General features: G+C 38.2%; 1 long non-coding RNA gene across 1 annotated transcript in view; it reads left to right on the top strand.

Annotated features, from left to right (window-relative positions):
- LOC129619899 (uncharacterized) overlaps nt 1–22,263 on the top strand; it is a 202,011-nt gene extending 179,748 nt beyond the window's left edge. Inside the window, exons 3-4 of the long non-coding RNA XR_008698271.1 lie at nt 13,645–13,812; nt 21,156–22,263. This is a non-coding gene — a long non-coding RNA (uncharacterized LOC129619899). The remainder of the gene's footprint in view (nt 1–13,644; nt 13,813–21,155) is intronic.
- Nucleotides 22,264–25,271: the final 3,008 nt, after the last annotated feature.

Genomic DNA, 25,271 nt, shown 5'->3' with positions numbered 1-25,271 from the left:
CAAAGAATGCTCAAACTACCACACAATTGCACTCATCTCACATGCTAGGAAAGTAATGCTCAAAATTCTCCAAGCCAGGCTTCAGCAATATGTGAACCGTGAGCTTCCAGATGTTCAAGCTGGTTTTAGAAAAGGCAGAGGAACCAGAGATCAAATTGTCAACATCTGCTGGATCATCGAAAAAGCAAGAGAGTTCCAGAAAAACATCTATTTCTGCTTTATTGACTATGCCAAAGCCTTTGACTGTGTGGATCACAAAAAAACTGTGGAAAATTCTGAAAGAGATGGGAATACCAGAACACCTGATCTGCCTCTTGAGAAATCTGTATGCAGGTCAGGAAGCAACAGTTAGAACTTAACATGGAACAACAGACTGGTTCCAAATAGGAAAAGGAGTATGTCAAGGCTGTATATTGCCACCCTGCTTATTTAACTTATATGCAGAGTACATCATGAGAAACCCTGGGCTGGAAGAAGCACAAGTTGGAATCAAGATTGCTGGGAGAAATATCAATAACCTCAGATATGCAGATGACACCACCCTTATGGCAGAAAGTGAAGAGGACCTAAAAAGCCTCTTGATGAAGATGAAAGTGGAGAGTGAAAAAGTTAGCTTAAAGCTCAACATTCAGAAAATGAAGATCATGGCATTGGGTCCCATCACTTCATGGGAAATAGATGGAGAAACAGTGGAAACAGTGTTAGACTTTATTTTTTGGGGCTCCAAAATCACTGCAGATGGTGACTGCAGCCATGAAATTAAAAGACGCTTACTCCTTGGAAGAAAAGTTATGACCAACCTCGATAGCCTATTCAAAAGCAGAGACATTACTTTGCCAACAACGGTCCGTCTAGTCGAGGCTATGGCTTTTCCTGTGGTCATGTATGGATGTGAGAGTTGGACTGTGAAGAAGGCTGAGCGCCAAAGAATAGATGCTTTTGAACTGTGGTGTTGGAGAAGACTGTTGAGAGTCCCTTGGACTGCAAGGAGATCCAACCAGTCCATTCTGAAGGAGATCAGCCCTGGGATTTCTTTGGAAGGAATGATGCTAAAGCTGAAACTCCAGTACTTTGGCCACCCCATGTGAAGAGTTGACTCATTGGAAAAGACTCTGATGCTGGGAGGGATTGGGGGCAGGAGGAGAAGGGGACGACAGAGGATGGGGTGGCTGGATGGCATCACTGACTCGGTGGACGTGAGTCTGGGTGAACTCCGGGAGTTGGTGATGGACAGGGAGGCCTGGCGTGTCCGATTCTTGGGGTTGCAAAGAGTCGGACATGACTGAGCAACTGAACTGAAGTGAACTGATGTTGGGTGCTTTGATATTTACAATTGTTATATCTTTCTCTTGGATTGATCCCTTAATCATACTGTAGTGTCCTTCCTTATCTCTTGTAACCTTCTTTATTTTAAGGTCAATTTTGTCTGATATGAGGATTCTTTATCCAGCTTTCTTTTGCTTCCCCTTTGCATGAAATATATTTTTCCATCCTCTCACTTTCAGTCTATATGTGTCTTGAGTTCTGAAGTGGGTTTCTTGTACACAGGAATGTATATGGGTCTTGTTTTTATATCCATTCAGCCAGTCTGTGTCTTTTGGTTGGAGCATTAAATCCATTTACATTTAAAGTAATTATTGATATATATGTTTCTATTGCCATTTTCTAATTGTTTGGGATTGATTTTGTAGATCTTTTTTCTTCTGTTTTATTTCTTGACTATTAAAGTCCATTTTAACATTTGTTGTAAAGCTGGTTTTGTGGTACTGAATTCTCTTAACTTTTGCTTGTCTGAAAAGTTTTATTTTTCTATAAGTTTGAATGAGATCTTTGTTGGGTGCATTAATCTTGGTTGTAGATTTTTCCCTTTCAGTACTTTAAAGATATCCTGCCATTCCCTTCTGGTCTGCAGAGTTTCTGCTGAAAGATTAGCTGTTAAGCACATGGGGTTTCCCTTGTTGTTACTTGTTACTTCTCCCTTGCTGCTTTTAATATGATTTCTTTGTGTTAGTTTAATTTTTAATTTAATTAAATTTTAATTTAATTTTAATTTTCTTTGTGAGTTTAATTAGTATGTGTCTTGGTGTGTTTCTCCTTGGGTTTATCCTATTTGAGACTCTTTGTGCCCCTTGAACCTGGTTGACTATTTCCTTTTCCATGTTGGGGAAATTTTCAACTATAATCTCTTCAAAAATTTTTTCACACCCTTTCTTTTTCTTTTCCTCTTCCTCTTCTGGGACCCCTATAATTAATTCAAATGTTGGGGTGTTTGATATGGTCCCAGAAGTCTCTGAGACTGTCTTCAGTTCTTTTCATTCTTTATACTTTATTTTGCTCTTCAGAATTTATTTCCACAATTTCATCTTCCAGCTCAGTAATTTGTGCTTCTGATTCAAATATTCTGCTATTGATTCCTTTTGAAGTAAAGTGAAGTCACTCAGTCGTATCCAACTCTTTGTGACCCCATGGACTGTAGCCTACCAGGTTCCTCCATCCATGGTGTTTTCCAGGCAAGAGTACTGGAGTGGGTTGCCATTTCCTTCTCCAGGAGATCTTCCCAATCCAGGGATTGAACCCGGGTCTCCCACATTTTAGGTAGACGCTTTACCATCTGAGCCACCAGGGAAGCTCTATTGATTCCTTCTAGAGTATTTTTAATTTCAATGATTGTGCTGTTTGTCTCTATATGTTTTATTTGACTCTTCTAGGTCTTTGTTAATTGATTCTTGCATTTTCTCCATTTTGTTTTCAAGGTTTTTGATCATCTTTACTATCTTTATTCTGAATTCTTTTTCAGGTAATTTTCCTATTTACTTTTCATTTATTTGGAGTTCTGTGTTTCTAGTTTGTTCCTTCATTTGTGCAGTATTTCTCTGCCTTTTCTTTTCTTTTTTTTTTTTTTTTTTTGAGTTATTTTGTTTGAGATCTCCTTTTCCCAGGCTTCAAGGAAAGTTGAATTCTTTCCTTGAAGAAGGTTGAATTCTTTCTTCCTTTTGGTTTTTGCCCTCCTAAGGTTGGTCCAGTGGTTTGTGTGAGCTTCATATAGGGTGAGATTTATGCTGAGTTTTTGTTTGTTTGTTTGTTTTTCCTCTGATGGGCAAGGCTGAGTGAGGTGGTACTCCTATCTACTAATGATTGGGTTTGTGTTTTTGTTTTATTTGTTGTTTAGATGAGGTGTCATGCGCAGGGTGCTACTGGTGGTTGGGTGATGCTGGGTCTTGTATTCAGGTAGTTTCCTTTGTGTGAGTTCTCACTATTTGATACTCCCTAGGGTTAGTTCTCTGGTAGTCTAGGGTCTTGGAGTCAGTGTTCCCACTCCAAAGGCTTGGGGCTTGATCTCTGGTCAGGAATGAAGATTCCACAAGTGGTTTGTTATGGAATTAAGTGAGATTAAAACAAATATCCAAAAGTGAGAAACTGAAGATGAACCCCAGACAAATGGCAGTTACAAAATGAGGCAAATAATAATTAAAATAATGAAATGTACACATATACATATACACCCATGGGAAAAGTTAAAACAGTCCAACAAAAATAAAGTACAGTAGGTTGATCTGGCAAACAAAGGAAATCAAAAATTATATTTACCAGTTAAGAACAAAACTAACTTAAGCACAAACTGGAAAATAAAACTAAAACAAGGTGCCAAGTGGGGAATAAAGCAATGGAAACTAAACTAACAAATATGTTGAGAGGAAAGGAAAGAAAGAATAGATATGCAAAGTTAAAAAGGGGTAGATGAAGATTTACATACATTAAAGATTAACTGCAAGGGGAAAAGAACAGTAGGAAAGGCAAACAAAGGAATAAATGTAAAAAAAATACAATAGGTTTAAAAAATTAAAAATTAAAATCATAAAAAGGAGAAAAGATAAGAAAACAGAAGATGAAAGAAAAAAGGGAGGGGGGGGGGAGAGGGAAACTCCACAGAAGTGCAAATCCCAATGTAGAGGCAGAGGTTTATAACAATAGAAAATGTGACTGAATATACACACACATATATATATACACCCATAAGCAAAGTCAAAACAGTCCAACAAAAATAAAGTACAGTAGATTGACCTGGTGAACAAAGGAAACCAAAAATTATATCTACCAGAACAAATCTAATTAAAGCGCAAACTGGAAAGCAAAACTAAAGCAAGTTGCCAATTGAGGAATAAAGCAATGAAAATAAATATAACAAATATTTTGAGATGAGAGGAAAAAAAAGAAAGAAAGAATAGATATGCAAAGATAAATAGAGGTAGATAAAGAGAATTTACAGACAATAAAGATTAAATGCAAGGGAAAAAGAACAGTAGGAAAAGCAAACAAAGGAATAAATGTGGAAAAAATAATAATAGGTTTAAAAAATTAAAATTAAAAAAAGAGAAAATAAAAAAAGAAGAGGAAAACTCCACAGAACTGCAAAAGCCCAATGTAGAAGCAGAAGTTTATGACAACAATAAAAAATGTGACTGAGGGAAAAAAAAAAAAAAAACAACTCAAAAGCTTAATTGGATTTCTTAGTGCCAATAAAATTGACAACTACAATGGGGGGAGGGGTGGGGAGAAAGTCCAAAAGAATCTACAGAACATGTCAAAAAAAAAAAAGAATAATAAATATTTTTCTTGAGTCTCGGCTGTCAGAGTCCTTTCCTGTGCTGGGAATCACAGTTCACCTTACCTCCCTAAGATGCCCTCCAACATCTAGGATCAGCACAGAGATCCTGTGCTGATCTCTGGACCTGCTGTGGAGGCTGCTCAGATTCTAATCTGGTCCTACTCCTGTGTGTTCTTGCCTCCGATGCCCACAGCTATCAGAGCTAATGCGTTTTCTTTTGTGGGCACTCTCAATGGCCTTTAATATATTCCATAGACACAGAGTCTGCTTAGTTGACTGTGTGGATTTAATCTGCAGCTTGTACAGCTGGTGGGAAGGTTTTAGGTTTTTTTCCTTAGCCACACTGCCCCTGGGTTTCAACTGTGGTTTTATTTCCACCTCGACATGTGTGTCGTCCATGGGCTTTAGCTTCTGAGGTTGCTCCGCAGGGCTTGGGTTTGCCCCTGTGAGGGCCAGGTGTGGAGGTGGTGCAGCTGCTTGGGTCACAGGGGTTCTAGCAGCACCAGGTATTCAGGGGGTTGGTGGCTAGGATAGTAGGAAATACAGTGCTCTAAAAAAATATGGCAACCAGTCTTGGCCAATATGCTCCAATATTTTTACCTGGAGAACCCACTCTCTAACAGAGAAGCCTGGCAGGCCACAGTCCACAGGGTCACAAAGAGTCGGACACAACCAAAGCGACCCTGTGCACATAAACCAAGACTTTTTTTCCTGTGGCAGCTCTGCCCCAGTGAGCGTTGAGCATGAAGGTAGTGCAGCTGCTTGACTTGTGGGGACCCTGGTGACACCTAGTGTGCAGGGACACAGACTGCCTCCACCACAGGAGTTATGGCCCTATCAGAGTCTTTTTTCAAGTCTCTTATAGCTGGCAATCAGATGGCCTCTTTGGCCAGTCTTTCTCCGTTGCTCCGCCCATTCAGGCACTTAGAGGGCTCCCTTGCCTGGGGTCCTTCTCCATTGTTCAGTGGGTCAGGCACATAGAGGGGCCCCCCTGACTGGGGTCCTTCCTTGTGGATCAGAGCATCAGCCACTTAAAAGAGCACCCTGGGTGGGGTCCTACTCTGTAGTTCAGTGCATCAGGCATTTGATGGGCCAGCCTCTCTATTGTTCAGCTGCTGATGCTGGCATGTGGGGAAAGAGAGGCTATGGTGATGGCCCCACCCCCTACGTGTGACTCAGCGGTATTGCCTTGCTTCCATGGCTGCGTGGCTTTCCTCCACCTGCATTTCCCACCATGATCTCCTCCCTCACATTCTCTCAATCCGTCTCTCCTTAGTCAACAGCAGCCCTTGTCCTGGGATTGCTCCACAATCCCTTAACTCCAGCTCCCAGCCACTGCCCCCTCCAAGAGACCAGTGTTCCTGTCCAGGGTATGTATGGCTACAGCAAGGACTGTCTGTTCTCATTCCATTTAGACCTCCCTATATCAGCTGTTTCACTCTCAACCTTAAACGTTCCTGCTCTGACTCAGACAACTGCCCTGATGTGGGGATTGGACTCCTGCTTCAGTTCCCGCACCCACTAATGGCAGGTCCAGTCCTACTAACACTCCTGTTTTCCCCCCTAGTTCCTTCATCCTACAGAGTTTTTCTTGGTTCTATATACTCTTTCCCACTGGTCAGGTACTCCTGTCTGCTCTCAGCTGGTGTTCTGCATGCACTTCTGTGTCTGAAGCTGTATTCCTGATGTATCTGTGGAGAGAGATGTATTCCACGTTCACCTACTCCTCTGCCATCTTGTTTTCTCCTACCAACTTCTTATTATCCCAATCTGCCAGCCCCTGACAACCACTTTTCTACTCTGTTTCTATGAGTTCAACTTCTTTCATTTTGTAGATTGCACATATAAGTGAGATCATATAGTACTTTTTCTTTTTCTGACTTACTTAGCATAATGTCCTCCATGTTCATCCACGTTGTTGTAAATGGCAGGATTTTCTTATTTTTTAAGGCTAAATGATATTTAATAGTTTATGTTCACCGTTTTTTATTTATCCATTCATCTGTCAACAGACACTTCGGTTGTTTTCATTCCTTGGCTATGTGCTCCAAGGAACATAGGAGCACCTATATCTCTTCAAGGTCCTGGCTCCATTTCCTTTAGGTAGGTACCCAGAAGTGGGATTGCTAGATCATATGGTAGTTCTGTTTTTAAATTTTTGAGGAACTTTCTCCATACTGTTTTCTATAGTGACTATACCAGTTTACATTTCTACCAGCTATGTACAAGATCTCCCTTTTCTCCACATCCTCACTAGCATTTATCTCATCGTCTTGATAATAGACATCCTAATGGTGTGAGGTGATTGTTCATGTGGCTTTGACTTGTATTTCCCCAATGGTTAGTGACAGTAAGCACTTTTCATGTACCTTTGGACCATTTGTTTCTCTTCTTTGAAAAAAAAAAAAATCTATTCAGCATCCTTTACTCATTTATTTTTTGGCTACTGAGTCATATATGTTCTTTGTATATTTGGACATTAACCCTTTATCAGACATGTGGTTTGCCTAGCCTTTAGATAGCTATGACCAGTGGAACTGCTTTCTGGCAGTTTCTGAGTGAGCACTAGTAGTACACATGAGATGTAGAAGGAAATTTGCATGACCTTTATTTTCCTTCCTTCTAGTGTAGTTTTAAGTATAGAATTCTCTGTTTAATCTCATTCTGCTTGAAATGCTAAAATGATTTTTGTTTGTTAACAGAAATGGTTCCAGGATATAGGATGTCAGAGATAGAAATCTGAGATTATTTATCTCACTTAGAGGTGCCAGATAAAATACACAGCACCCAGTTAAGTCTGAATTGCAGATAAACAACAAATAATATTTTAGTACAAACACATCCCCTACAATCTTTGTATTTTTATTGGCTAAACCTGTCAGCCCTAATTAAACCTAGGTAGGAAAAAAGCAGTGATACTTTATCATCAATAGATACTACCAGCTCATGGGATGCAGAGAAAATACAGTCCCTTTGTTTCCCTGTAGTTTCTAAGAGTGAAGCATGGGTTTTAATGGTTTTGTCAAATCTCAATTTTCCATGTAATCGCTGTAATTTTGAATGATTGAGAATTCACTCCATAGAATAAGATTTAAAAAAAGGCACGATATCAGTTAAAATTTTTTTTGTTTCTATTGACAGTAAATCCAACCTGAAACAACTTCCTGAATGATCAAGTTTATTCATACACTTAACTAAAAAAGGCTGGGGTCAAGGAATGGAGACAAAGATCTAGAAAATGAACTTGTGGACACAGAGGGAGAATGAGAGAATGGGATGAATAGAAAAAGTATCATCGACATATATACACTATCATGTGTAAAATAGGTGATGAGAAGTTGCTGTATAACGCAGGGTACCCAGCCTAGCACTCTGTGATGACCTAGAGGGGTAGGATCAGGGGAGGAAAGGGAGGCTCAGGAGGGAGAGGATATGTGTAATTATGGCTGACTTGTGTTGGCACTAGTGGTGGAGAACCCTTGCAAATGTAGGAGACATAAAAGACAGGGGTTCTATTCCTGAGTCGGGAAGATCCCCTGGAGAAGGAAATGGCAACTGACTCCAGTATTCTTGCTTTTGCCCCTTCAGCTCCCCCAGTTCTCATCATTTACAGAGACTCCTTAGATCACTTCAGAGCTCTGCAAACAAACTTTAATACTTGCCTAAATAATACTCAGTGTTTGCCATATTACTCAGTGTTTGCCATATCTCTCATTGAGCTTCTCTGGTGGCTTAAACAGTAAAGAATCTGCCTGCAATGCAGGAGACCGGGGTTCAACCTGGGTTGGGAAGATCCCCTGGAGAAAGGAACAGCTACCTACTCCAGTGTTCTGGCCTAGAGAGTTCCATGGACTGTATAGTCCATAAGGTTGCAAAGAGTTGGACCCAAGCCCATTTCACTTTCACTTACACGTTCATGCTAAGGAGACCTGATCATTTCCTGTCTCTACCTGACTTTTGTCTGTTTATTTTTTTAAATGTTAGAACAATTTATTAATGTAAAATTGTAACACCATAAAATGCATGCATCAAATAGGTACAGTTTCAATATATGCGTTTATCACCCCCCAAAGCTTCCTTTAGTTCCTTTATAATCCTGCCCCTTCCCCTCTATCCCCAGACAACTTCTTTCTTGCTTTCTATCACCATAGATCAGTTTTAATTTTCTAGCTTTCACTCAAAAGGAACTGGACAGTAAGCATAGGTCCTTTTACTCAGCATAATTATTTTTCGTCCATCATGTTATGTGCATCAATTGTTAATTCATTTTTATTGCTGTAAGTAATCCAGTGTATGCCCACACCACTTTGTTTATATGTTTACTTACTTGGACACTTGGGTGGTTACTAGTTGTGGACTATTGCAAAAAAAAAAAAATGCCATTATGACTGTTCATGTTCAAGCTTTTGTATGGACATGGGTTTTCATTTCTTTTAAGTAGATACTTATTAGTGAAATAGCTGGATCACAGTATAGGTACATTTTTAAGTTCTTAATAAACTACCAAGTTGTTTTTCAAAGAGGTTGTGCCATTTTACATTCTACCAGCAGTGTACTTATCATACTTGGTGTGGTATATTTAATTTTCAGTTTTTTTCAGTTCAATTGCTCAGTTGTGTCTGACTCTTTGCAACCCCATGGACCACAGCATGCCAGTCCTCCCTGTCCATCACCAAATCCCGTGGTTTACCCAAACTCGTGTCCATTAAGTTGGTAATGCCATCCAACCATCTCATCCACTGTTGTCCCCTTCTCCTCCAACCTTCAATCTTTCCCAGCATCAGGGTCTTTACAAATGAGTTAGCTCTTCATATGAGGTGGCCAAAGTATTGGAGTTTCAGCTTCAACATCAGTCTTTCTAATGAACACTCAGCACTGATCTCCCTTAGGATGGACTGGTTGGATCTCCTTGCAGTCCAAGGGACTCACAAGAGTCTTCTCCAACACCACAGTTCAAAAGCATCAATTCTTTGGCGCTCAGCTTTCTTCACAGTCCAACTCTCACATCCATACATGACTACTGGAAAAACCATAGCCTTGACTAGATGGACCTTTGTTGGCAAAGTAACATCTCTGCTTTTTAATATGCTGTCTAGGTTGGTCATAACTTTCCTTCCAAAGAGTAAGTGTCTTTTCATTTCATGGCTACAGCCACCATCTGCAGTGATTTTGGAGCCCCAAAAAATAAAGTCAGCCACTGTTTCCCCATCTATTTGCCATGAAGGGATGGGACCGGATGCCATGATCTTTGTTTTCTGAATGTTGAGTTTTAAGCCAACTTTTTCACTCTTCTCTTTCATTTTCATCAAGAAGCTCTTTAGTTCTTCACTTTCTGCCATAAGGGTGGTGTCATCTGCATATCTGAGGTTATTGATATTTCTCCCGACTATCTTGATTCCAGTTTCTGCTTCCTCCAGCCCAGCGTTTCTCATGATGTACTCTGCATATAAGTTAAACAAGCAGGGTGACAATATACAGCCTTGACTGTATATTGTTCCTATTTGGAACCAGTCTGTTATTCCATGTCCAGTTCTGTCTGTTGCTTCCTGACCTGCATACAGATTTCTCAAGGGGCAGATCAGGTGGTCTGGTATCCCCATCTCTTGTTGAATTTTCCAGTTTATTGTAATCCACACAGTCAAAGACTTTGGCATAGTCAATAAAGCAGAAAGAGATGTTGTTGTTTGTTTTGTTTTGTTTTTTTTTTTCCTGAAACTCTCTTGCTTTTTCTATGATCCAGTGGATGTTGGCAATTTGATTTCTGGTTCCTCTGCCTTTTCTAAAACCTGCTTGAACATCTGGAAGTTCACAGTTCATGTACTGTTGAAGGCTGTCTTGGAGAATTTTGAACATAACTTTGCTAACGTGTGAGATGAGTGCAATTGTGCAGTGCTTTGAGCATTCTTTGGCATTGCCTTTCTTTGGAATTGGAATGAAAACTGACCTTTTCCAGTCCTGTGGCCACTGCTGAGTTTTCTAAATGTGCTGGCATATTGAGTGCAGCACTTTCGCAGCATCATCTTTCAGGATTTGAAATAGCTCAACTGGAATTCTATCACCTCCACTACCTTTGTGCATAGTGATGCTACCTAAGGCCCACTTGACTTCACATTCCAAGATGTCTGGCTCTAGGTGAGTGATCATACCATCATGATTATCTTGGTCATGAAGATCTTTTTTGTACAGTTCTCTTGTGTATTCTTGCCACCTCTTCTTAATATCTTCAGCTTCTGTGAGGTACATACCATTTCCTATCCTTTATTGAGCCCATCTTTGCATGAAATGTTCCCTTGGTATCTCTATTTTTCTTGAAGAGATCTCTAGTGTTTCCCATTCTCTTGTTTTCCTCTATTTCTTTGCACTGATCACTGAAGAAGGCTTTCTTATTTCTCCTTGCTATTCTTTGGAACTCTGCATTCAAATGGGTATATCTTTCCTTTTCTCCTTTGCTTTTCGCTTCTCTTCTTTTCACAGCTATTTGTAAGGCCTCTCAGACACCATTTTGCTTTTTTGCATATCTTTTTTTGGGGATGGTCTTGATCCCTGTCTCCTGTACAATGTCACAAACCTCTGTCCATAGTTCGTCAGGCACTCTGTGTATCAGATGTAATCCCTTAAATCAATTTCTTACTTCCACTGTATCTAATAAATATTAAGTAGCATCTCACTGTCATTTCGGTTTATATTTTCATAATGATTAATCATGTTGATCATATTTTCATATATTTATCTGCTATTGATGTATTATCTTCGATTATTATCTTTGGTAAAAATCTCTGCTCAAATTTTAAACCCATTTAAAAAAATTGGATTGTTTGTTACATTTTGAGAGGTATTTATATATTGTAAATACAAGTCCATTATTGGGTTTGTGCTTGGTGGCTCAGTCGTGTCTGACTCTTTGTGACCCCATGGTCTATAGCCTCCACCATTTTCCTCTGTCCGTGGGGATTCTCCAGGCAAGAATACTGCAGTGGGTTGCCATTCCCTTTCCAGGTGATCGTCCCAATTCAGGGGTCGAACCCAGGCCTCCCACATTGCAGGCAGATTCTTTACCATCTGAGCCACCAGAGAAGCCCAAGAATATTGGGGTGGGTAGCCTATCCCTTCTCCAGGGGATCTTCCTGACCCAGGAATGCAACTGGGGTCTCCTGCTTTGCTGGTAGATTCTTTACCAGCTGAGCTACCAGGGAAGCCAAATCCCTTATTAGATTTATGATTTTTAAGTATTTTTCTCTTGATATGTGATTTGTTTTTATTTCAGTGTCTCGCCTGGTGGGCTGCCGTCTATGGGGTCGTACAGAGTCGGACATGACTGAAGCGATTTAGCAGCAGCAGTAGCAGCAAGGAATAGAAGTTTTTAATTTTGAGGAAGTCCAGTTTATCAGTGTTTCTTTTCAGGATCATGCTGTTAATTTATCTAAGAAGTCTCTGCCCAATCAAAGAAAAAAAATTTTTTATGTTTTATTTCATTCTAGCGGTTTATGGTTTAATGTATTACATTTAGGCCTATGATTCACTTTAAGCTAACTTCTGTGTACAGTGAAAGATATGGATCAATGTTATTTATTTATTTATTTTTGCATATGAATATCCAGCTCTAGCACCATTTGTAGAAATCATTATATTTAATGACTTTCCTGATGGCCCATGTGGTAAAGAATCTGCCTGCAATGGGAGAGATCAGGGTTTGATCCCTGGGACAGAAAGATCCCCTGGAGGAGGAAGAGGCAACCCACTCTAGTATTCTTGCCTGGAGAATGCTATGGACAGAGGAGCCTGGTGGTCTATAGTCCATGGGGTCACAAAGAGTCTGATACAGCTGAGCCACTCACTTTCACTTTCACTTGTCTTTGAATGTTTATTCAAGATTAGCTGTATTTTTTTTTTTAATATTTGTGGTTCTATTATAGCACTCTATTCTATTCTAGTTCTATTCTATTCTATTCCATTCTGTTCTATTCATCTATTTCTCTATCTGTATACCAAATCTCACTGTTCTGATTATTACAGCTTTAAAGTAAGTCTTGAAATTAGATAGTATTAGTCCTCTAGGTTTTCATTACCTAAGTTGTTTTGCTTATTATAAGTGCTTGTTACTTCTGTGCCATTTTAAAATTAGTTTGTCAATTTCTAAAACCAAGTGTCTGGGGATTTAAATTGAAATGACATCAAATCTACCTGTCAATTTATAGAAAATTGATATCTTAGCAATATTGGGTTTTATAATTCATCAATACAGTTTATCATTCTGTTTATTTCGATCTTCAGTTTCTCACAGCAGTGTGTTTTTGCTTTCAGTGTATAACCCATGCACATCTTTTGTTAGGTTCATCCCTAATTATTTCACATTTTTATTACTACAGTATTGCTTTTCAATTTTAAAATATTTTCCAAAATATGTCTCTTTAGTTAAATTATTAAAATAGTTATGTTATTATTTTGAGCAAAATGTATGCTCCAGAAAGAAGCTCCTAAATTTTCTCAGGGAAAAAGCAGTAATTTTCTTATATCTCTTCCAGTTTCAAGTTTTGATTGTTCACTGCTTAAATAAATACATTATATTTTCCATATTTATTTTGTATCTTCCAACCTTGATAAACTCACTTATTAGTTCCCATTTTTCTAGATTCTATAGGATTTTTTTTACATGGATGGTGCTGTCATCTGTGAACAAAGGAAATTTAACCTCTTTCAAACCTGAATACAATTTCTTTCTTTTTCTTGAGAGAGGAGAAAGCATTTAGTTTTTCACCAGTAAGAATGATGCTACATGTAGGATTATTTGTAGATGCTGTTTATCAGTGTTGAAGAACTTCCCTTCTATTCCTAGCTTGTTGAAGGCTTTTAAAAAATGTTGAATGATGGTTGAATTTTGTTGAATAAGTTTTTCTGTATTAATAGGGATTATGATCATATGATATTTTTCTTTTTTAGTTTTCTATTATGATGTTTTATATTTATTGATTTTCAGATGTTAAACAAACCTTGCATTCTGGTTTACATCCCACTTGATCAAAATGTATTATTCCAACTAGGAGGAGGAGGAGCTAAGATGGCAGAGGAGTAGGACAGGGAGAACACTTTCTCCCCCACAAATTCATCAAAAGAACATTTAAACGCCGAGTAAACTCCACAAAACAACTTCTGAATGCTGGCAGAGGACATCAGGCACCCAGAAAAGCAACCCAACTCTTCGAAAGCAGGTAGGAAAAAATATAAAAGACAAAAAAAGAGACAAAAGAGGGAGGGACGGAGTTCCATCCCAGGAAGGGAGTCTTAAAAAGAGAGAAGTTTCCAAACACCAGGAAACCTTGCTGCCGAATCTGTGCCGAGCCTTGGAAGCACAGAGGGCAACATAACAGGGAGGAAAAATTAATAAACAATTAAAACCCGCAGATTATGAGCCCTACGGTAACTCCCCCAGTGGAGAAGCAGCACAGACGCCTGCATCTGCCATTAGCAAGCGGGGGCTGGGCAGGGAGGCGCGGCGTGGGCTTCATCACTTAGAGTAAGGATCTGGCCTGAATACCCCGAGCGCTATCTGAGCGAAATAATTTGGGCTAGCAAACCAGACTGTGGGATATCTACCACGCAAAAAGCCAGCCCTAACCTAAGACACCGCCAGGCCCGCGCATGGAACAAAGGACTGAACAGAAATAGCCGGCTGCAGACCATCCCCCTCCCGTGACAGGCAGCCAGAGCTGGAAGGGGGCAATCGCAGCCCCCGAGAGACATTATCTATAAAACTGTAAGCAGGCTTCTTTGCTAACTAAAACTTCTTGGGGGTCTGGACGGCCAACATCTGCCTGAGAAGGTGCACCAGTTGTACACCTAGATAACTGAGTGGCAGGGAGGCAATAAGTCGCAGCAATCGTGCTCGCCAAACACCTCATCACCTGAGCTGCTCGGACCTGGGAAGGGCACAAAACGCAAGCCCAACTGAGTCTGCGCCTCTGAAGACTACCTGAGTGCCTGAACTTGAGCGGCTTGGACCTGGGAGGTGCAAGCAGCCCGGGGTCAGACACAGATGGTTCCCGGCAGAGAAGCCTAGACCCTGAGCAGTGTGGGCAGGGAGGCTACACGCGCCATGAGCGGAGGCAGACCCAGTGTGGCTGAGGCACTGCAAGCACACGTGTTATTTGTTTGCAGCATCCCTCCCTCCCCACAGCATGACTGAACAAGCGAGCCTAAAAAAAAAAAAAAGTATCCTCCACCGTCCCCTTTGTGTCAGGGCGGAAACCAGACACTGAAGAGACCAACAAACAGAAGAATCTATAACAGAGGGAACCGCCTTGGAAGCTACAGGCAATAGATTAAAACCCTGTGATGTTTTATCAATGGTGCTGTATAGAAGGAGAAGTTTTGAAATGACTGTAAAAATAGGACCAATAACTGGAAGCAGGAGGCTTAAGTCCAAACCCTGACTCCAGGGAACTCCTGACTCCAGGGAACATTAATTGACAGGAGCTCATCAAACGCCTCCATACCTACACTGAAACCAAGCACCACACAAGGGCCAACAAGTTCCAGGGCAAGACATACCAAGCAAATTCTCCAGCAACAAAGGAACACAGCCCTGAGCTCCAAGATACAGGCTGCCCAAAGTCACCCCAAAACCATAGACATCTCCTAACTCATTACTGGACACTTCATTGCACTCCAGAGAGAAGAAATACAGCTCCACCCACCAGAACACCGACACAAGCTTCCCTAACCAAGAAACCTTGACAAGCCACCTGTACAAACCCACACACAGTGAGGAAACGCCACAATAAAGAGAACTCCACAAACTGCCAGAATACAGAAAGGACACCCCAAACTCAGCAATTTAAACAAGATGAAGAGACAGAGGAATAGCCAGCAGATAAAGGAACAGGATAAATGCCCATCAAACCAAACAAAAGAGGAAGAGATAGGGAATCTACCTGATAAAGAATTCTGAATAATGATAGTTAAATTGATCCAAAATCTTGAAATCAAAATGGAATCACAGATAAATAGCCTGGAGACAAGGATTGAGAAGATGCAAGAAAGGTTTAACAAGGACCTGGAAGAAATAAAAAAGAGTCAATATATAATGAATAATGCAATAAGTGAAATTAAAAACACTCTGGAGGCAACAAATAGTAAAATAACAGAGGCAGAAGATAGGATTAGTGAATTAGAAGATAGAATGGTAGAAATAAATGAATCAGAGAGGATAAAAGAAAAACGAATTAAAAGAAATGAGGACAATCTCAGAGACCTCCAGGACAATATTAAACGCTACAACATTCGAATCATAGGGGTCCCAGAAGAAGAAGACAAAAAGAAAGACCATGAGAAAATACTTGGGATAATAGTTGAAAACTTCTCTAAAATGGGGAAGGAAATAATCACTCAAGTCCAAGAAACCCAGAGAGTCCCAAACAGGATAAACCCAAAGTGAAACACCCCAAGACACATATTAATCAAATTAACAAAGATCAAACACAAAGAACAAATATTAAAAGCAGAAAGGGAAAAACAACAAATAACACACAAGGGAATTCCCATAAGGATAACAGCTGATCTTTCAATAGAAACTCTTCAAGCCAGGAGGGAATGGCAAGACATACTTAAAGTGATGAAAGAAAATAACCTACAGCCCAGATTATTGTACCCAGCAAGGATCTCATTCAAATATGAAGGAGAAATCAAAAGCATTACAGACAAGCAAAAGCTGAGAGAATTCAGCACCACCAAACCAGCTCTCCAACAAATACTAAAGGATATTCTCTAGACAAGAAACACAAAAAGCGAGTATAAATTCAAACCCAAAACAATAAAGTAAATGACAACGGGATCATACTTATCAGTAATTACCTTAAGCGTAAATGGGTTGAATGCCCCAACCAAAAGACAAGGACTGGCTGAATGGATACAAAAACAAGACCCCTACGTATGTTGTCTACAAGAGACCCACCTCAAAACAGGGGACACATACAGACTGAAAGTGAAGGGCTGGAAAAAGATTTTCCATGCAAATAGGGACCAAAAGAAAGCAGGAGTAGCAATACTCATATCAGATAAAATAGACTTTAAAACAAAGGCTGTGAAAAGAGACAAAGAAGGTCACTACATAATGATCAAAGGATCAATCCAAGAAGAAGATATAACAATTATATATGCACCCAACACGGGAGCACCGCAGTATGTAAGACAAATGCTAACAAGTATGAAAGGAGAAATTAACAATAACACAGTAATAGTGGGAGACTTTAACCGCACTCGCACCTATGGATAGATCAACTAAACAGAAAATTAACAAGGAAACACAAACTTTAAACGATACAATAGACCAGTTAGACCTAATTGATATCTATAGGACATTTAATCCAAAAAAAATGAATTTCACCTTTTTCCCAAGTGCACATGGAACCTTCTCCAGGATACATCACATCCTGGGCCATAAATCTAGCCTTGGTAAATTCAAAAAAATAGAAATCATTCCAAGCATCTTCTCTGACCACAACTCAGTAAGATTAGATCTCAATTACAGAAGAAAAATTATTAAAAATTCCAACATATGGAGGCTGAACAACACACTGCTGAATAACCAACAAATCACAGAAGAAATCAAAAAAGAAATAAAAATATGCATAGAAACAAATGAAAACACAACAACCCAAAACCTGTGGGACACTGTAAAAGCAGTCCTAAGGGGAAAGTTCATAGCAATACAGGCATACCTCAAGAAACAAGAAAAAAGTCAAATAAATAACCTAACTCTACACCTAAAGCAACTAGAAAAGGAAGAAATGAAGAACCCCAGGGTTAGTAGAAGGAAAGAAATCTTAAAAATTAGGGCAGAAATAAATGCAAAAGAAACAAAAGAGACCATAGCAAAAATCAACAAAGCCAAAAGCTGGTTCTTTGAAAGGATAAATAAAATTGACAAACCATTAGCCAGACTCATCAAGTAACAAAGGGAGAAAAATCAAATAAATAAAATTAGAAATGAAAATGGAGAGATCACAACAGACAACACAGAAATACAAAGGATCATAAGAGACTACTATCAACAATTATATGCCAATAAAATGGACAACATGGAAGAAATGGATAAATTCTTAGAAAAGTACAACTTTCAAAAACTGGAACAGGAAGAAATAGAAAATCTTAACAGACCCATCACAAGCACGGAAATTGAAACTGTAATCAAAAATCTTCCAGCAAACAAAAGCCCAGGTCCAGACGACTTCACAGCTGAATTCTACCAAAAATTTAGAGAAGAGCTAACACCTATCCTGCTCAAACTCTTCCAGAAAATTGCAGAGGAAGGTAAACTTCCAAACTCATTCTATGAGGCCATCATCACCCTAATACCAAAACCTGACAAAGATCCCACAAAAAAAGAAAACTACAGGCCAATATCACTGATGAACATAGACACAAAAATCCTTAACAAAATTCTAGCAATCAGAATCCAACAACACATTAAAAAGATCATACTCCATGACCAAGTGGGCTTTATCCCAGGGATGCAAGGATTCTTCAATATCCGCAAATCAATCAATGTAATACACCACATTAACAAATTGAAAAAGAAAAACCATATGATTATCTCAATAGATGCAGAGAAAGCCTTTGACAAAATTCAACATCCATTTATGATCAAAACTCTCCAGAAAGCAGGAATAGAAGGAACATACCTCAACATAATAAAAGCTATAGATGACAAACCCACAGCAAACATTATCCTCAATGGTGAAAAATTGAAAGTATTTCCTCTAGAATCAGGAACAAGACAGGGGTGCCCACTTTCACCATTACTATTCAACATAGTTTTGGCCATAGCAATCAGAGCAGAAAAAGAAATAAAAGGAATCCAAATTGGAAAAGAAGTAAAACTCTCACTATTTGCAGATGACATGATCCTCTACATAGAAAACCCTAAAGACTCCACCAGAAAATTACTAGAACTAATCAATGATTGTAGTAAAGTTGCAGGATATAAAATCAACACATGGAAATTCCTTGCATTCCTATAGATTAATAATGAGAAAACAGAAAGAGAAATTAAGGAAACAATTCCATTCACCATTGCAAATGGAAAGAATAAAATACTTAGGAATATATCTACCTAAAGAAACTAAAGACCTATATATAGAAAACTATAAAACACTGGTGAAAGAAATCAAAGAGGACACTAACAGATGGAGAACTATACCATGTTCATGGATTGGAAGAATCAATATAGTGAAAATGAGTATACTACCCAAAGCAATTTGTAGATTCAATGCAATCCCTATCAAGCTACCAACGGTATTATTCACAGAGCTAGAATAAATAATTTCACAATTTGTATGGAAATACAAAAAACCTCGAATAGCCAAAGCGATCTTGAGAAAGAAGAATGGAACTGGAGGAATCAACCTACCTGACTTCAGGCTCTACTACAAAGCCACAGTTATCAAGACAGTATGGTACTGGCACAAAGACACAAATAGTGATCAATGGAACAAAATAGAAAGCCCAGAGATAAATCCACGCACATATGGACACCTTATCTTTGACAAAGGAGGCAAGAATATACAATGGATTAAAGAGAATATCTTTAATAAGTGGTGCTGGGAAAACTGGTCAACCACTTGTAAAAGAATGAAACTAGAACACTTTCTAACACCATACACAAAAATAAACTCAAAATGGATTAAAGATCTAAACATAAGACCAGAAACTATAAAACTCCTAGAGGAGAACATAGGCAAAACACTCTCCGACATACATCGCAGCAGGATCCTCTATGACCCACATCCCAGAATATTGGAAATAAAAGCAAAAATAAACAAATGGGACCTAATTAAACTTAAAAGCTTCTGCACAACAAAGGAAACTATTAGCAAGGTGAAAAGACAGCCTTCAGAATGGGAGAAAATAATAGCAAATGAAGCAACTGACAAACAACTAATCTCGAGAATATACAAGCAACTCCTACAGCTCAACTCCAGAAAAATAAATGACCCAATCAAAAAATGGGCCAAAGAACTAAATAGACATTTCTCCAAAGAAGACATACAGATGGCTCACAAACACATGAAAAGATGCTCAACATCACTCATTATCAGAGAAATGCCAATCAAAACCACAATGAGGTGCCATTTCACGCCATCAGAATGGCGGCGATCCAAAAGTCTACAAGCAATAAATGCTGGAGAGGGTGTGGAGAAAAGGGAGCCTTCTTACACTGTTGGTGGGAATGCAAACTAGTACAGCCACTATGGAGAACAGTGTGGAGATTCCTTAAAAAACTGGAAATAGAACTGCCTTATGATCCAGCAATCCCACTGCTGGGCATACACACTGAGGAAACCAGAAGGGAAAGAGACATGTGTACCCCTGCAATGTTCATTGCAGCACTGTTTATAATAGCCAGGACATGGAAGCAACCTAGATGTCCATCAGCAGATGAATGGATAAGAAAGCAGTGGTACATAGACACAATGGAGTATTACTCAGCCATTAAAAAGAATACATTTGAATCAGTTCTAATGAGGTGGATGTATAATTCCTATTATACAGAGTGAAGTAAGCCAGAAAGAAAAACACCAATACAGTATACTAACGCATATATATGGAATTTAGAAAGATGGTAACAATAACCCTGTATACGAGACAGCAAGAGACACTGATGTATAGAACAGTCTTATGGACTCTGTGGGAGAGGGAGAGGGTGGGAAGATCTGGGAGAATGACATTGAAACATGTATAATATCATGTATGAAACAAGTCACCAGTCCAGGTTCGATGCACAATACTGGATGCTTGGGGCTGGTGCACTGGGACGATCCAGAGGGATGGTATGGGGAGGGAGAAGGGAGGAGGGTTCAGGATGGGGAACACATGTATACCTGTGGTGGATTCATTTCAATATTTGGCAAAACCAATACAATATTGTAAAGTTTAAAAATAAAATAAAATTTAAAAAATGTATCATTCCTTTTTTATGTTTTGGGTTTCGTTTGCTAAAATTTTGTAAATAACACTGTGTCTATATTCAGGAGGGGTATTTTTCTCTTGTACTTTCATATAATGTTTTGTTTTGCTTTTAGGTCAATGTTGGCATTATAGTATGAGTTGGAAAATATTCTCTTTGGTTTTCTGAAAATAATCACCAATGAAGTCATTAGGAATTGGAATTTTCTCTGTAAGAATGTTTTTAACTACAAATTCAATTTCTCTAATAGATTTAGGGATATTCAAGTCCTATTATAGATTGTTGGTAGTTTGTATATTTCAAAGAATTGGTCCATTTTATCAAAATTGTCAAATTTATTAACATAAAATTATTCATTATATCCCTTTATAGTCTGCTTAATATCCAGAGAATATGTAGTGATACATATCTCTCATTATTAATATTGGAAATCTATGGCCTTTTTAAATGATCATTATTGCTAGAGACTTGATTAAATCTATTTCTCAAAGAGCTTTCTCTTGGTTTTATTGATTTTTTTCTATTATTGTTTTTCTGTTTTCCATTTCATTGATTTTCTTTTTTGCTTTAATTTTTATTATATTTTAGGACTTCCCAGGTGGCCCAATGGCTAAAGCATCTGCCTACAATGCGGAAGACCTAGGTTCAATCTCTGGGTCGGGAAGATCTCCAATGGCAACCCACTCCAGTACTTTTGCCTGGAAAACCCCATGGACAGAGGAGCCTGGTAGGCTACAGTCCATGGAGTCGCAAAGAGTCAGACACTACTGGACAACTTCACTTTTCACTTTCACTTTATTATATCTTTTCTTCTGCTTACTTTAGGTTGAGCTTACTGTGATTTTTTTAGTTTTGTAAGACAGAACTGAGATTTATTTGAACTTTTTCATTTATTCTAATAAAGATACTTCATTGTATAAATTTCTTAACCTAGTACTGCTTTAGCTTCACCTCACAGGTTTTATATATTTTCATTTTCACTCACTTCAAATATTTATAATTTTCCTTTTGATTTCTTCTTGACCTATGGTTGCTTGGATGCATTATTTACTTTAAAAAATTGATAGTTTTTTAAAGAAATATTTCTGTTGTTATTCAGTTGCCAAGTTGTGTCCAACTCTTTGCAACCCCATGGACTGCAGCAAGCCAGGCTTCCCTGTCCCTCACCATCTCCCAGAGTTCCCCTAGGTTCATGTCCATTGAATAGGTCATGCCATCCAATCATCTCATCTTCTTTCGCCCTCTTCTCCTCCTGCCCTCAATCTTTCCCAGCATTAGGGTCTTTTCCGATGAGTCAGCTGTTTGCATCAATTAGCCAAAGTATTGGAGCTTCAGCTTCAACATCAGTCCTTTCAATATTCAGGGTTGATTTTCTTTAAGATTGACTGGTTTGATCTCCTTGCTGTCCAAGGGACTCTCAAGCGTCCTCCAGCACCACAGTTTGAAAGCATCAATTCTTTGGTGCTCTGCCTTCTATTGATCCCTAATTTATTTATTTGGTGCTCTTCTAAGTTTGATTATGATGTGACTGTCTGTAGTTTTCCTTTGTCTCTTACATACTTGAACATTATAGATGTTGTGAATGTGTAGGTTTATACATTTAATACATTTTGGGAAGTTTTTCTCCAGTATTTTCTCAAATAACTTTTTGCCCTTTCTCTCTATTAATGGTTGGACAATTGAATTACAGAGATGTTAGGTCACTTGAAGTTGTACCACAGATCACTAATTCTCTCATTTGTTTTTGAGTCTTTTTATGATTTCCTTTTCATTTTCAATAATTTGTATTGCTATTTCTTTAAATTTTCTTCGAAAAGTTTAGTCTGTTGTTACTCTCATCCTGTGCATTTTTTACATGTCATATATTAAAGTTTTTATCTCTAGAATTTAATCTTTATTTTTTATATCTTTTGTGTCTCTGTTTGAAATGCTAAATCTTTATGTAGCTTTTTATCATATGGAATAAAGTTTTGATAACTCTGCCTACAATGTCAGTAATTCTAACATCTGTGTCAGTTCTGGGTTGAGTTTATTAGATTTTTTTTCTCATTTTTTTCCATGCTTTTGTATATACAGTAACTTTTTATTGCATAATAGACCTAGTAATATTACCTATACTAAATATTTTTCTATTATCACTAATATGAATATTCTTGAGCTTTGTTCAAAAATGAGGTTAAGTTATTTGAGAACACTTTGATTTTTCTGGTTTAGTTTTAAGATTTGTTATGTGAGGTCAAACACTGTTTCATCTAGGGCTAATTATTTGCTTTAAGGAGGTAATATCCTTCTAGTAAATCTACCAAATATCCTGTAAATTACCAAGTATCCCAACTTGACTTGTGGGAATAGTCATTTTTTTAAGGCTTTGTCTGTTTGTTGTTTTCAGATAATTTGTTCTCTAGATTCAGGTAGTTTCTTCAGTTCAGTTCAGTCGCTCAGTCGTGTCCAACTCTTTGTGACCCCATGAATCGCAGCACACCAGGCCTCCCTGTCCATCACCAACTCCCGGAGTTCACTGAGACTCACGTCCATCGAGTCAGTGATGCCATCCAGCCATCTCATCCTCTGTCGTCCCCTTCTCCTCCTGCCCCCAATCCCTCCCAGAATCAGAGTCTTTTCCAATGAGTCAACTCTTCGCATGAGGTGGCCAAAGGACTGGAGTTTCAGCTTTAGCATCATTCCTCCCAAAGAAATCCCAGGGCTGATCTCCTTCAGAATGGACTGGTTGGATCTCCTTGCAGTCCAAGGGACTCTCAAGAGTCTTCTCCAACACCACAGTTCAAAAGCATCAATTCTTCGGTGCTCAGCTTAGCCTACATGAACTCATCAGTACTTTGAATAGTTGAGAGGAATCCTCTTCAGAACTCTGGAGTTCTTTTTCTTCATAGCTCTCTCATCTCTGGTTCTCTGTGCTGTGAATTCTAGCTGCTTTGGTCTCCATGAACTCTCAACTCCATCTCCTTAATAATAGACTCTTCCAGACTCTGTCTGGGTTCCCCTTTCTAGGTCACAGCCTAGAAATGTTGTGAAGACAGTAGTTTGAGCAGTAGTAAGGTTTATGTCTTTTGTTTCCTAACTCCATCACTTTTTTTCATTGCCTGATATCTGTTTTTACTGGTTTCAGTTCTTTCAGATTCAGTCTCTATATTTTCATGTTGGTCACAGTTGGAATTCCTGATCAGTTTCATGATTGCTTTGCTTTTTTTCTTCTGATTCTATTTTATTTCTCTGTACAGCAGAAATTAACACAACATTGTAAAGCAACTATACTCCAATAAAAAAAAATAAAGTCAGTTCTATGATTGCTTTTTAACAAAATATATTTAAAAAAAAAATATATATATATATATTTAGATCTAACCCATTGAAGGAAGTTTGGGGTTTTTGATGTTGGAGTCCGAATACTTTATCTTTAAGTGAATGTATTAAAGAATTATCTATTAATGTTTGGGGGAAGGAAATGGCAACCCACTCGAGTATTCTTGCCTGGGAAATCCCATGGACAGAGGAGATTAGCAGGCTACAGTCCATGAGGTTGCAAAAGAGTTGGCCATGACTTAGCAACTAAACAAACAACTAATGTTTTAACAGCTGGTCATTTTAAAATATGCTGGGTGACGAATTTGTGCCACAAATTAGTATACTCTATTTAAGGTTATGTGATAGTTTCTGAGTAGCTGCTACCCAACTCAAATGACACTATATAGAGATAAGGTAAACAAGGAAATTGTAAAAGTATTAATATCTTGAAAAATAAAATTATATTATGCCTCCACCTAAAAGAAACCAGAAAAAATGCTAATTGTTTCACCAACTATCATTCAAAGTCATTATTTTTTTAAAATTTAGTCAGAAAGAGTCCTATATTTAAGAACTCTTTTATAACTTTGAGAAGAGTTTTAGGTAGTGTTTGGATTTAAGTAAAGACAAATCAACACCATCCAGTTAATAAGGGAAATAAATAATAAAGTCATATGGATTACATTTACACAGTCCTCAGAATGAAAAGGATTATTCAATTTAACTTGGTGAGCTACTACATCATTTTCTTCAAAGAACTAACATTTTAGAAAAATAATTGAAGACAAATGGAAAGCTTAAGTATATCTGAAATGATGAACTGGTGCATGCAAAAAAAATAATTCAAACTTTATATAATTATACCTGACTTCAATTAGGGGTGGTTCATGAGGAGAAGTAGGCCAAGTGTAAATTAAATGTGTCCAGTGAAGTGGCTCCCAGCTAGCACTTCCTAATAAGCATTGCATTGTTCTGAAGGGTAGGCAGATATACCTTAATTTATGTCACAAAATGTTGATTGAAAGAACTCTTAGTCTACTACTTTTAAAAGTTTTAAAATGAATTTAATACCACTTTAAATAGAGTTGGAAAATGGAAAGGATTCTGATATAAATTGATTCCTTGTTACTAATTCATAGTAAAAAAAAAAGTGAAAGATCTATTGAATAACATTTTTTAATTAGTTTTAATGGTAATCCTACTTTTAAAGAAACCCTAGAAAGTGTGGAAAAGATCATTGAAAAATAAGTAATATATGCTTTGATGATAATGTTGTTTTCTTCCCCAGGATATATTTACCTACTCATAAGTCATTTAGAAATACAAATAAAAGGGGAAGAAATGTGTACTTTCACCTCATTGGCTCTGTTCACAAGAGACAGTGTGAAATCCATTGGTCAA

Source organism: Bubalus kerabau, chromosome 9, assembly GCF_029407905.1.
Source record: "Bubalus kerabau isolate K-KA32 ecotype Philippines breed swamp buffalo chromosome 9, PCC_UOA_SB_1v2, whole genome shotgun sequence".
NCBI lineage: Eukaryota > Metazoa > Chordata > Mammalia > Artiodactyla > Bovidae > Bubalus > Bubalus kerabau.
This window is presented reverse-complemented; position numbering and strand designations above follow the sequence as displayed.